Source organism: Otolemur garnettii, unplaced genomic scaffold (assembly GCF_000181295.1).
Source record: "Otolemur garnettii isolate 467f Iridium unplaced genomic scaffold, OtoGar3 scaffold00139, whole genome shotgun sequence".
NCBI lineage: Eukaryota > Metazoa > Chordata > Mammalia > Primates > Galagidae > Otolemur > Otolemur garnettii.
The window spans coordinates 3962236-3976935 of record NW_003852534.1 but is presented as its reverse complement, the minus strand read 5'-3'; the positions used below and the strand labels follow the sequence as shown (position 1 = coordinate 3976935).

The following is a 14700-nucleotide window of genomic DNA, read 5'->3' as shown; positions in this document are numbered from 1 at the left end:
AATTTCCCAAGATAAAACTCAGTGACGCTCCCAGATTTGATTTCTAGTGATGTGTCTTTATTTTTCTTCCTATTAGATTATTTCTACTCTTTCTTCTTTAACCCCAGAAGTATTTCAAAATGTTTTCAAATTTGTCACTTTATGTTTTTCAGAGTTTGCTTTCTACTATTGATTTTTAAATTAATTTTTTTCAGAAAATTTATTCAATATGTCAATAATTTGCATGTGTTATGTTCTGTTGCCCAGTATTTTAATTCCATTGTGGTTTTTTTCTCCAAAGATTAGTTGTTATTATTTTAAGCTTGTAAAGTCAATGTTTATTTATATATACTCACATTTGCCAGGGTCTTTTTTTTTCTTCCCATATTCTTCTGATATTTCAGTTTTGTTTTTGATGATCAATTTTTATTTTTCCTTATATACATTCATTATATTTTGCTATAATGAGAGACTATTTGTAGTCAATTATTTTTAGACTTTTTGTCAGAAAATTTAGAAGTTTCCTTTTATGGGTTGCATATGTTGATACTAGTAAATTTTCTTTATCCAGTGTATGTGTATTGGGGTATACATATTCATACAGGCATGTAACTGTACGTGTTTATACATATATTTCCCCTAAAAACGCATTATCAACACCAACTTTTGGGGGTGAAAAATGCTAATTAAGTCAACAGCTACCTAGTGACCACATGCTATGGGCTGGGTCAGGCTGTGTCCTGAAGACTCAGAGATGAAACGTCATCTTGTCTCTGTGTGGAACTCTGCATGAGAAAGGTGCCCACAGTGGACCCGGAGAGCCATGTGCACGTTTTCTAACCAAGTCGGAAGACAGGAGATCCGAGAACAGCTTTGTGGATGGAGCGCTGGAACTGGGTCAGGAGGCGTGAATAAGAATTTCTCCAGATGGAGGAAAGAGAAAGGAAGCGGAATTAATGTGTGCAAAGAAAGGCACACAGGCGTGAAGGAGCCTGCTGTGCTGTGGGTCTGGAAGCCGTGGCGTGCAGAGAGGGAGAGCGAAGGAGAGAAAGATGCCGCACTCCTCCACCGACTACACGCAGCGGCAGCTGCTGCTAACAGCGGAGGCCGTGGGGGGCACGCGTGATCTGCGCAGTCCCGGCCTCACCTGGGAGAAGGGCTGCCAGGCAGGCCCCCTACTGACCCTCGTTACCCTGCATTGGGGAAGCCAGGACTCGAGACAGGGCCAGGAGACTTATTTAAAGCCACCGAGATTGTATAAATTAATAACCCTCCCCCACCCACATAAATTAAGCTTATCCTCCAGATTTTGGCGAGGATGGCATCTCCGCTGCAAGGCTGTATGGGAATTAACAGATTGGCTTTGGGGCTCTGTCTGTGAGCCCTCGAAGCACTGTCCTGAGTCCTGGGCACTATCAAGGGACTTCTCTATGCCGCACGTATCTGCGTCCTTGTCTGCCTTTCTTAGTAGGCTGTGACCTCATGAGGCAGAATCTCTCACATGCTCTGGAGAAACTGACCGCATCTGATGCAAAGTCAGTGATTACCGCACAGCTGGGAGAGTAAGCGAGCCCGTGAGGGGCCTGGCCCGGCCCAGCCCAGCTTAGGCTGCTCCAGGGACCCGGACGGGAAGCGGGTGGGCGGGACGGGGAGCGAGTCATGACGTGTTTGACGCTAGCTACGTGCGTCCTTCCGCTGCGTATAGACGCCCTGGAAGCCCCAGATGCTGAGCCGGGCAGGGCATAATCATGTCTGTGGTAGAAAACTCCATGGGCTTTGAGTGGATGGACTGGGAGGAAGGAAATGTGAGCGGGACCAGGTGAGATGCCCCTGCCGTAAGGAGAGGAGAAATAAGGAGGCTCTGACAGGAGTCGCTGTGGTGATGAATTTTCCGTGTCAACTTCCCTGGGCCACTGAGTGCCCAGATGTTTGGTCAGACGTCATCTGTGTGTTTCTGTGAGGGGTCTGTGAATGAAGTGAACATTTAAATTGGTAGACTCAGTAACACGTGATGCTACTCTAATGTGGGTGGAAATCATCTAATTGTGTGACGGCCTGAAGGAAACCAACGGGCTGTCCCTGCTCTGAGTGAAGGAAACGTCCTGCCTGACCCAGTTTCAGCTGGGACATCAGCTTCTTCCTGCCTCGGACACTGGCTGATAAATCAGCTCCTTGGAATCTTGCACCGCGGCTTTGACCCTCAAGTTGACACTGTCGGCTCTTCCAGACCTGCAGCCGGGAGACTCAGCTGGCATCTCTGGGAACTCGCTAGGCTCCGTAATTGTGTGGACCAACATCTCTCTCTCCTGTTTCTTGTTGGTTCTATTTATGTGGAGAACTCTCATTAGCACAGTCACTTATGGCAGGAAATTAATCAATGAGGTCATATTCAAGAGATGTTTAAGATAGAAAATCATCAGCATGATTGTCCATAGACAGGAATGGAAATAGATGCCTAGAAGACTATGGGATCCCGAGCTGAAAGATTTGGCAAACGGGCTGCCATGCTGTAAGCTTGGAAGATGGGAAAAGGGTGTATATTCACAGTGGGTAGCTGAGGGTGTCCAGAATGGAGAGCAAAGCGTAACCATCCTGACTGTAACATATCCTGAGTGTAACCATCTGCAGGATATATCATAGGAAATATGTCTAGATGGTCCCTCATGCAGACTTTAAAACATAACATTGGTTCTAACCAGTACCTTAGCCCTCATTTGTAAAATTAGATTATCGAACAAAAACTTTTCTGGCATAAAATTGTACAATATATAGGGTGGCCATAAAGTTCATGTGCAATTTAAAATTGCACCCTGTATAGTAAGTTATATAACAAGTATGATTTTATGTAGTATTTTATTTAACTATGTAACTAGTTATGTCTAGTAAACTTTATGAAGTATTAATATAAACGAGATTTGGCCAAGTATAGTGAGGACTTTCATTACGATTAGGGAAATCTCAGAGAAATAAAGAGTTAAGGCATTATAGAGAAGAGATATAATCCTAGGATATACTGAAAGGTTAAAGAAGCAAACAGGAAAATCTTTCATCTAATCAGACATGTGAAAGAATAAAATGGCTAACCCCAGGCAGGAACATGTGTTCCTGGCCTTTTCCAGGCATGCTCATCAAGACACAGGCTCCATTCAGGCGAGCAGATGAGAAGTCGCTCAGAAGAGCCCCCCACTCTTCCTCCAATACCGTCTTCAGCATCTTTCCTCCTTGTCTCTATCACTCTTCCCCATCATCCGTATTCAATATGCCAACTCCAGCTTTCCTCTCACTCTCCTTAGGAATCGGGAGGTTGTACTAGTTAATTATAACTAGTTACATACAATAGTAACTGAGGGTCTCTTTACCATCATTTCTTTCTGTTACCCACTGCACTTTATCACTTGCTCTTGTCTCTTGGCATCATGATCTGAGCAGTTCTTGTTACTTTACCTGGACTGAGCCCCTGGCCAGGGAAGGGAGAGAGAGGTGGCTCTGCCTCTTGTGTTGACTTGTCTGCAGTGTGTCACTGGGCCAGTGACAGAACTGATTCTTGGTAAATCTTCGTGGAGTGGGTTGTACATATAATTGAAAGAATTGTATAATGAAAGGTTAAAATAGTTGTGAAAAGATTATATCAGAGTTTTACAAAAAGAAGGTTTATCTCTTAAGACTATCCCTTCTTGTAATAAGAAAATGATTTGGTCCCAAAAGTTGCTTTCTCTAATTCTCTCTGAATTATAGAAAGCCCAAAGTGAATTTTCTAGCACATTCTTACACTTGATCTTAGCCAAAAGGCTGAGAAGCGATAGCACATTCTTAATTTACTATAAAACAACATCAGCTGATCCTTTTTTTCCTATTGTTTAAATGACTTTAAGTTACAAAGCTGACAATAACAAATATGGTGATGAAGGAGAAAAAACTTATTCTGAAATTGTTGATGGAAAGGAAAAAATATGATATTTAGGCATTACTAGGAAGCTTGATGTTTTATTTGGATACTTAATTAGAAACAACATGATTCACTTTGCAGGTTGATGCAAAAAAGAAATCAATTTATTAAAGAATGTAAGTTAGTATTCTGCATCTCCAGGAGAGCCAGAATCTGAATTTAGAGACAGTGCGAGGCCACTGGGACAGGGGACCACAGCTCCAGCCCTGTACCCTAGACAACGGAGAGCTTCTGCCAGGACCTGGCCAGAGAGAGCCACCCCCCAACCCCCATGTGGCTTATGTGTGCTCTGAGTCTCACGTAGGCAGGTGTGATTGACAGAAGCTTCATCACTTGGTTAAACACTATGGCTAAGACAGCCTGAGCTTCTCTCTTGAGAAAACCAAACTTATGACAGATTTCCAAAACCTAAGAAGTTTCATGCTATTGAGAGTTTCAAAGCCAAAGTGACTATAGATTTTTTTTTAATTAAATCATAGCTGTGTCCATTAATGCAATCATGGGGTACAATGTGCTAGTTTTACACACAATCTGAAATGCTTTCATCACACTGGTCAACATAGCTTTCACAGTATTTTCTTAGTTATTGTGTTAAGACATTTATATTCTGCACCTAGTAAATTTCACATGTACCCTTGTAAGATGCACCGTAGGTGTGGACTCACCAACTACTCTCCTTCCACCCATCCTCCCCCCTCTCCTCTCGTCCCTCTCCCCTTTCCCCTTCTTCTTGGGCTATAATTGGGTTGTAGCTTTCATATGAAAGCTATAAATTGGTTTCATAGTAAGACAGAGTACATTGATACTTTTTCTTCCATTATTGAGATACTTTGCTATGGAGAATATGTTCTAGCTCCATCTGTGTAAACATGTAAGAGGTAAAGTCTCCATCTTTCTTATAGATTTTTTTTAAGTTCTAGCTCTATATCACATCTGGGATCTCTTACTTATTGTGTTTTTTTGCACAAATTATTTAACCACCATAAGCCTTATTTTCTTCACCCATAAAATAAGAATACTGATATACCTGCTGGAAACAAAAAATTGCACCAGAAATTGATTTTGATAGTGCATGTTGCATCATCGGTATTTACTCAACATGTGTTGAATCCACATCCATCTCTCCTGCTGTATCTTTTAAGGAAATATCTGGATTTGTCATTGCTTCCAAAGTGTTTTTGGCACATCCTCATCCCTAGAGATTCTGATTTTATTGTTATGAAATGGGGCCTCAATAACTGTATTTTTGGTAGATTCCATGGGTGACTTTAATGTGCATTTATGGTAAGCACTGCTGGCTCAGAGTCTTGCTTTGACCTGCATATTGGGGTTTCTTAACCAGAGTTCTGTGAAATAATTGAGGTCTACAGAAAACAACTTAAGTGTTTATTGTCTCAATTTCCCCAAAGTTAGTTTATAGGTAGTAACATCTTGGTGCATGGAAAGAAATTAATTCATTACTGACAAAAGATGTCTGTGAACATTACAACAAATTCTCTAGTGGAGAGAGATGGTGGTTATTATCACTGAAAGATATGTCAACAACCAGTGGTCAGTCAGTAAACTTACTTCCCAGTGGAGGAAAAAGGGCTCTGAACAGTTACACCTGCCACTTTCTTTGATGCTCATACAAATGCTCCCATCAGGACTAATTTCAGTCTACCAACTATTTAAGAATGGCCTCACAAAATTCCTGAATAAACATTACCTGTGACAAGCTGGTCTTACAAATTGACAGAAGCTGCCTCTGTTGTACTGTACTTTTTGAGAAGTTTGCTTAATGATGGTATAACGGTTTCCTGAAGCCATTCTGAATGGCTTCTCTGCACCTCAAATGTGCATTTCATACCAGTTTATTCTGGAAGAAAATGGCTGGGCCAGCTCTCTACATCTCTTCCAAGACTGTAAGGCCGCAGCCATTAGCTGGAGAAAAAAAGAAGCTCTAAGATTAAACATAGGTTCTTAAAAATAATCCTGTACAGTCCACAGTGAGAAAATGCAAACCTGAGAGTCAGAGGATATAATTTTACTTCTGTTTGGAGAGCAGGAAAGGAGTCCAGAAAAACAGCTGCTGTTTCCTCTCCCTTACTTAACAGAAACACCCACATTCAATAGACTCAATAGTTTATTTAAGTTGCTCAGAACAAATGGCAAACTCTGGAACCTCCCACACAAATATAGATGGCATAATACGTTGGAGATCTGAAAAAATTTACATGATATTAAAAAGAGGGATTAAAAACTACATGCATTGAAAAATGTATATGCCATATGAATGTTTTACAAACTTGAGGATGTTTGGCTTAAAGAAAAGCAGACCTGAGAATGCATAATGGCCTTGTCCAAGCAGCTATTCCGAGTGGGCCTCAGACGTATGGCAGTGCTCAGGAACGGTGGGAATGCAGTGGAAGGAGGCAGGCATTTGGGGAGATATGACAACATTTAGTGATCTTCTGGAGAGGATTCAGGTATTGAATGAGAAAATGCTACACTAAGTTACTTTTCAGAACCTTCCCAATTGTATTCCATAATGATACGAATCTTGCAACAAATACATGAATTTACTAACGTTGGGTAGATTTTCATTTATTCATGCCTGCACCCACCCAGTGGAGTTTGAGAAAAGAACCTCAACTATTTGTTTTGTGGGTACCTTAAGTTCAGAGATCTTTTTTCATCACCAGTGGGGAAGGGAAGACCGTGTCCTTCAATTGGCCTGGGGTAGTGAGTTTATTGAAGAGGCAGGCACACACCTTTCCTATTTTAAAATGGACACTACAAAATTTATTTGTCTGGACATACTTTGTTCTAGTAATTTTAGAATGAAAAGTGAATGGGAATTTAAAGCACCATTTGTAAACAGGAACAAGATCTCCTTCTCTACATGTGAATGCATAGACCTATTGGGTCTGGGACTTGTATTCCCCAGCCTAAGACAAAGGCACTGGGTCAGAAACAGAGGTGAAGTTCCTGCACCCCCTGTTCTCATGGCTCTTACTGGATGCTCCCCAAACTATGCCAGCTTCCTTGAGTTGTGTAACACTGCGAGGCCCTCAGCAGTCACAACTCAGGAAATGTGGATATTGGTCAAATGATGATCACCTTTTGCCTTTCAAAAGCCTTTGTGTCATTTGGGGTCAGGTGATCCTGCAATGTCTTTCCAAGTGTCAGCAGATACTCTGTGTTAACAAAGCAGAAACAAAGTGAATTAAATAATACACAGCACCCTCCATAAACCAGGTGGCTACTTTTTCAATCCCAGACCATCTCTTTTAAATAAAAATTTAGTTCTTGGTTAAGTTTTATCTTTCAGGTGTGTATAACATCACTCTGACCTGAATTTAGGTGAAAAGGGAGAGGCTCAATGGTGTGGCTTTCTGTGTGAAATAGCTGCCTCAGACATTGTGAAGTAGACATTCTATTAAATTCTGTTGTAACCCTGTGAGTTTAAATCTACTCATTTCCTTCTAAGTAAAAATATGGGGGTCTGACAATTAAATTTTCACATTCATCCTAGAAAAAGCACCACATACCTCATTGCTGAATATCACTAAGGTCACCTTCAAAGGACTCCCCTTGGGAAGTTACGCAGTGATCCTACTGCCTGCTACACACGTCAAAGCAGTTTGGGAACTCTTCTTCTAGAATAGCCACCAGAGCTGTCATTGTATTAACCTTGATGCCCTGAATGTCATCAAAATGTTTTCCTTTTAATTTTTTTCTTTATTTTCTAATGATAAAGACAAATTTATCTAAAGATAAAGAAAAAAAAGTTACGAGTTACTGGGAACCAGATCAGGTGAGTAGGGAGGGTGTTCCAATACAGTCACTTGTTTATTGGCAAAAAACTCCCTCACAGACAGTGCTCTGTGAGCTGGTGCATTGTCGTGATGCAAGAGCCACAAGTTATTGGTCAAGATTTTTAGTTAAGATTTTACTATTTCTCTGTTAATGTTTACTTTGTTTCCTATGCTTCTTGTAGTCAGCTGATGATTTTGACACATAATTTGAAGAATTTTTGTAATGTTTTCATCAATTCTGGTTGTTATTGGCTGCCCTGATCAGGGGATGACTCCCCTCAGAAAAATGTTTATACACTGCTGTTTTCTTCATGACATTATTCCCATATACTTGAGAATAACACATTCCTGATTTCATTTCTACTCTTGCCAAGTTTAACAAGAAATTTAATGTTTGCTTGTTGCCCTAATTTAAGCTCTGACATTCGTGATGGCACACAAAACCATGCAACAGCAATGATGAATGCGACCCAGCAAGACACTGCCACATGTGACACGAACACAGCCGTGAGGTGTGGATACATGAAGGGGATGAAACTCTACTGAGTTGTTTGTGCGTCGCTGCCAGTGTAAGCGCATGGCAGAAAGTTTGTGACTTACATGTCAGACCTTGTACTCACTGATCATCCTTGCACAGTTGTCCCCCTTTTCACAATATCTTTGGCGCATTCTTATCACAGTTCCCTTTAATCTTGCTTTCTATTGTCCTGTCCTGTGGGGTTTGCCTCCACCATCTCCATGAATAGCTGTTTGTGTAAGGTGACCAGATTTTAACATTGGTAAAGCGGGACACCATTGACGGGGGTGGGGGATGGGGACTATTGGATGAGCTGTTTATGGTTAGGGACCCTCTGAGGGGGACCTACTTGTTTGTTCCAGATAGTTTGTCTCCTTCTGAGCTAATTGTCCTTGCCTAGAAGAGAAGGAGGGAGGCAGTCTCCTTCTGATACAGATTCCACCTGGGTGACCTTGCCCAGGAGGGGAGTAGGGAGCTTACATTAGCCTTTTCATTTCCAAATGAAGTTACATTAACCTCTTCATTCCCAAATGGAGTTACATTAACCTTTTCAGCAGCCAAAACCGTATATTCCCTTCCCATTCTCCTACCATTCCCTAGGTTGTCATGCATTCTTTCCAAAAATTGGGACTTTTTTAAAATGCTGCAGGACGTGGGACAAATTGTTAAAAATTGGGACTATCCTGCCAAAAGTGGGACATATGGTTAACTTATCTTTGTGTCATGTCAATTCTCTGTGCTTAAACATTCCTGTTCTAGAAGAACTTTACCAAAATACAAATATGGTCTTCAGAAAAACTGAGAGTCAACATAGTGCTACTTACTGGCCCTCTAGGGAGGGATGCAAGTCTTCTGATTTTTATTTATGTTATTCTGCTCTAATATGTTTTTTTTTTATTTTTTAACATTAGAGTTATACCCAATATTTTACTTTGAAAGATCTCTTTTAATCAAAATATGATTTTTTTGGTTGTTAGACTAGCCAGTCACAGAATGTTGTGTGTGAATCATAGGTCCCAGAGCTCAAAAACGTGGCCTCTGAAGTTTCTCAGGATAAAATAGAAACATTGGCATTTAGAGAAAGGAGAAGGGGAGGCACTTGCTCTATCTTTCAGCAAGTTGATGACAGAGGCAAGACCATTGCATGTTTCCTGTGGAAAAACATAACTCAATAGAAGTGTGAGCAGGAGGTGGTCAGGGAGGACACGTTAGCTAGAACTTTAAAGAACAAACGTAACCAGATGTCCAAAGGATAAGTCACATTGTGCAAGTGATGGGGCCAGGGAGGGCAAAGAAAGGACTGTCCCCAGGAAAGGAAGCAGGAGCGTGGCGAAGTCTTTCAACATTAATTTTAAAATTGACCCATATTAAATTTTGGAGTTTTAGTGAAAAGTCTTTTCATTTGATCTCACTTCTATATTTGCATGAAATTCTTTACTTTTATTTTTATTGTGGAGAAAAAGAATGCATGAAATAAATTTCATCCATTTGAGCAGCTATAATTGGACTTCACTATACAGGACAGGGAGGGTCGCAAGCAATAAACTACCTCTGAAAAATGAAATTTATCTGTGAGTGAAAGAAGGAAAGTAACGCCAGAATCTCTTTTAAAAAATAAATAACAATAAAAATGAAAACTTTGTCTTCTTTCATCTCCCTTTTATCAACAGAGAGAAAAGTACCTAAGTGAGAATTTTTTTTTTTTATAATCGGGAATTTGAATAACATCATAGCAGTCAAATAAGAACATTAAACCAAAAACATAAAAAAGATTCAAGCAAAAATGCAAAGTGGTCTAATAAATAAATGACATAAAAGTCAAATAACCAAGGAAGGGAAGAATATTTGTGCAGGTAAGGTATTGTCTCCCATTTTCTTTAGGATAAAATGTAAATTATGTCCCACATTTAAAAATACAGGAGCATGATCTGTACTTCCCATCACTGATTTTGGAGTCACAACCTGTTTTGCCAAGAAGCTCATGCAAGTGTCACTGGGATGTATCTCCTCTCCGTAGCATTTAGTCCACAGTCCTGCCCACTATCTTGATGTTATCAACACCGTGTTCATAATTTTTATAGCATAGCATAAACTTCAAAATGTTGATGGTTTATGTAGCAGATCCTGTGTGTCCTGCCCCAGGCACTGTGGATTCATTGTGGCTGTTCTGGTCTTGCTCAGGATAGACTGGGCTTGGTCCCATGGCTTTCTTGGTCCAACAGCTACGTGAGCCAGTTCCCTCCACAGCTGACCACAGGTGTTGTAGAGGTCAAGCCAAACTAATTATATGTGTTTCAAGCTTTTACTCAAGAAACATCTGCTAGTATTGCATAAGCCTACATCATGCCATGGGGAAACATGCTCCTCTAACGCAGTGTAATGCAAGGTCACAGCAAAGGGAGAGGGGCCGAGAACATTCATCCCACCTACCCGAAAGAGGATCTGCACGGGTCCCCACTCACCTTCTTTGCTGCAGCTATAAACTCACTCTCACAAGAACAACATTTATTAAGCCATATGACAGACTCTGATTCTCAGGTATTTATTACTATGAAATGTGCAACGTGTCATAGTTTATCGTGCCTTAGCTGAAAGGTGGTCAAGATTTTAAGGTGGATCTATCACAGAAACTCAGCTTACTTTGCTCTGGTATCCTCTGTAGTACAATAAAATCTAGCAGGATACTGGTCCCAAGGCTGGTGCCCATAAAGCTGTTTATCTCCCCAGTCTGACCTCCTGTTCGTCACCAGTCTGCTCATTCGCATTTTAAATGGGCTGTTATCCCCTTGTTCCACTATTCATTTGTTACCCATTGCCTCCTTCCACTGACTGGCTCCCGTCATGGAGCACATGGACTCTGTCCCATTAAGGTCACCCTGGTTTTGTGGTCATCTCCAATGCAGAGATTTCAATCCTTATATTTTAAGGTGTCTAAGACTCATGTGACAACACTGTCCATTCCCCCTTCAGGCTGCTGTACCTTCTGGCTTCTGAGTGTCACCCTTCTTGGTTCCTGTCGAATCTCCCTTGTCATCTATCCTGCCTCAGTTGCAGGTGTCTCTGCTTCTCTGTATGCACTTCAAAACATGCACATTCCTCAGAATTCTGAATTATAACCCATCTTATGGGGATTACAGTTAACCCTCAAACAACGTAGGTTTGAACTGTGTGAGTCTGCTTGTATACAGACTTTCGTCTCCCTCTGCCTCTCTGGAGATGAAAGACCAAGGCCTCTTCCTCCTCCTCCTTCTCCTCCAGACTCTATGTAACGTGAGGATGAGGACTACACACCTTTACGATATTGTGCTTCCACTGAATGAACAGCAAATATATTTTTTCTTTATGATTTTCTTAATATATTTTTTTCTCTAGCTAACTTTATTGTAAGAATAAAGTATATGGCACATATATAGAATCTTGTATGCGTTAATTGGCCATCTGTGTTATCAGTAAGGCTTCCGGTCAATAGTAGATTATTAGTAGCTGAGTTTTTGAGAAGTCAAGAGTGATACATGCATTTTCAATGATGTGGGCAAAGGGGCTCCTCAGCCCTGCCTGGTTCAAGGGTCAACTGCAAGACCTTTGTCATGTTTTCTTGGTTTATCACTATCTCTAAAATACGTATCTCTGGGCCACAGCTCTTTGCACAGCAGCATACATACACACAGTGGTCTGCTGGGCCTGGCCAACTGCAGTATTCCCGACATTCCAAGTTATGCCCTCCCAGGTAAACATACTCATCTTTCCACATCTCTTTGTCTCTTATAAAGCCCCATTTATTTAGTCTCAAACTGGATCGCTGTAGTCATTGTTCACTGCCTGTCTTCCCCATATTCCATGAAGCAGAGAAAACATATTTCTCTCTCAAACATGTTTTTCCAAATTCTTCCTTTTTTCTATACCTGATCTTCTACTAATAATAGCTACTATGTATAAATAATTACTACATGGCACTGACTGTGCTGAACAGTGATTTTACAATTAACATCTTACTTGTTCTCTGCACCAAATATTAACTTACAGTGCTATAGATAATACGACAGTCGCAGAAATTTGGTGAGAAAATTTAGGCTCCAAGATATTAAGTAATTTGCTTGAGGGATGAGAAATTCATGAAACCGTCTAAATTCAACATCTGCAAAGCTTTTAGTTATGTCTCCACACTCTCTGTCAACAAATAGTTGGTGTTTGGTTTAAATAGCATACTGAATCCCTAATTCCCTTGATTTTATAAGGTTTATGGAGTTAATATTCATTGAATGCTTACTTATATTCCAGAGGAAGTGCCAGATGCCAGAGGCAGAGATGTGGATCAGACACTTTGTGCCCTCAGTAGTCCACAAAGAGAAAGTCATACATTTAAAATGCAGTGATAAATAAGTTATCAGCTTTGGTTATTCTAGAAATCTGGTGAGAAAATGATTTGTATTATTAAGCCCTAGAAACAATACATTTGGAGGTATATACACAAATCATCCAGATGATTCAGGCTGAGAATGACCCTAACCTGAAATGACTAGGTAACAACTAAGGATATTTTTGTCTCAGCCATTGAGACAATTTCTATGTGTTGGTTAAGACTCAGCTGATGCTTCCATTTGTGAGTGAATGTACATCTTGAAAATCCAATAAAGGCTCTGAACTGAAATCAAACAGTTAAAAGCGAGGAAAAAAATTTCACCAACTTGTCTTCTGAACGGCACCCAGTTCGCTGTGCTCTAGGGAATCCACGTGTTAAACACACTCCCTCTCTTCCACCTTCTGCCATGTGGCTGCACGAGCTTTGGTTTTAAGCAGTAATCAGCAATAATGCATTGCTTGTCCCTTAATGTCAGTATCAGTGATTTAGTGATTAATTATCTGACTATGGTTTAGTGCTTAAAATAATCCAAATGCACGAAGTAAATTAGTTGATCGGTAAGAAATTCTGTCATGCAGATTCACGCAGTACAGACCCTAACTGTCACACTCGCTGCTGACAGCCTAAGTGGGTCACCAGAGTGGCTGGCCCCTGTTAATTTATTTTCTCAGACGCACCATACATATTCATGATATCCTGCTGTTTGTCTGTCACCTCAAAGAAGCCCTCTCTGTCTTCAGAATCACAATTAACAGAAAATATGCACATTTATTCAACAAATAGTAATAAGACAGAGAGAGTTATGGCTCTGATTATTTTTCCCAAGGCTTTTACTACAGATTGGAAGCAGCAATTATTTGCCCATATGGTATTCTTAAAATGTTAGGAATTTTGCAGGCAGGCATATTCAAGGTTCCTAGGAAAAAGCCTTCCTGAAGGGAAAATATTTATTCATTCAGTTAGGGTTCCATGGCTTGCTAAACTCCTAACCGTTCTATTCTAATCAACATAGAATTAATGCGGATTATGCCGGATAAATAAATGGAAGAGAGCGCATGTTTACCACGCAGCGTGAGAGTGTCCACATCTCATCCTTCAGGTGCAATTAATGGTGACAAGATCTTGACATAGCTGCAGCTGTCATCACGAAGCCTGGGTACAGGCCTCGGCCAGAAACTATTTTATTCATTTGGGCATTTTTTCTCTCTAGGAATACAATGTATCTCATTAGCAAAGAGCTAGCAGATGGCATAATTACCTTCACCTGGCTCAGGTGCCCTGTGCGGTCAGAGATGCCCGCAGTGGACAGACGCCCGAGTCAGGAAGGAGGAAAATGCATGCTTGTTGCAAGAATGGGACATTTTATGAAGGGGAACACTTGGTTCATGTTAAGACTGTAACCCTCATTGCTTGTTTGGTTTTTTAAACTTTAAATCAGAATCTATGAGACAATAGTTCCTCCTGTGAAGGAAAATAGGTTTAAAGAAGGAATTTGTCAATTATTTTTGAGTAAAGAAATAAGGAAAGGGATTACAGCAGGGGCACATCATCTTGCTTTTAAAAGACACGGAATGTTAAACGGTGAAAAATACACTAGGAGTTTCCCCAAAGCCTTCACATGGCCTTTTTGATATGTACAAAGCAGAGGATTAGCTTTGCTGGCAATATTTGTGTCAGGGCCAAGCTGATTAATTTAATATTCTGATTGGCTGAGCGGCAGAGCTTTAACGGCTGTTAACTTTTTGGCAAGTAGCTCTGAGAGGGCGATAATGAGATTAACATTCAGAAGACCTGATTTGCTTTCTCGCTGTATTTAATTACTACTTTGACACCAAGGAGTACTCAGTACGGCTTCTCAAGGTAGGACACTATTACCGCAGATTTGTGTCACACGGTGGGACCTGGGGTAAAACCTAAGGAAAATGGGGTCTTCACAGACCGCCCTACAAGATGGACATTTCCCATGAGGTCAAGGGAACCGGAGATGCCTGGCCTTGAGCTGCTCCGGCCTCATCCACACTCTGGTGGCTTGAAATGCAGCACCAGACTTCAGTTGCATTTCAATTATTTATAAGCATTTTTACAGTTATACTGCCTT

The 14700-nt window shown here is 40.8% G+C and overlaps 1 pseudogene; it reads right to left on the bottom strand.

Moving 5' to 3' along the window:
* Positions 1-3609: 3609 nt before the first annotated feature.
* Positions 3610-3780, bottom strand: LOC111728039 (annotated as a pseudogene).
* Positions 3781-14700: the final 10920 nt, after the last annotated feature.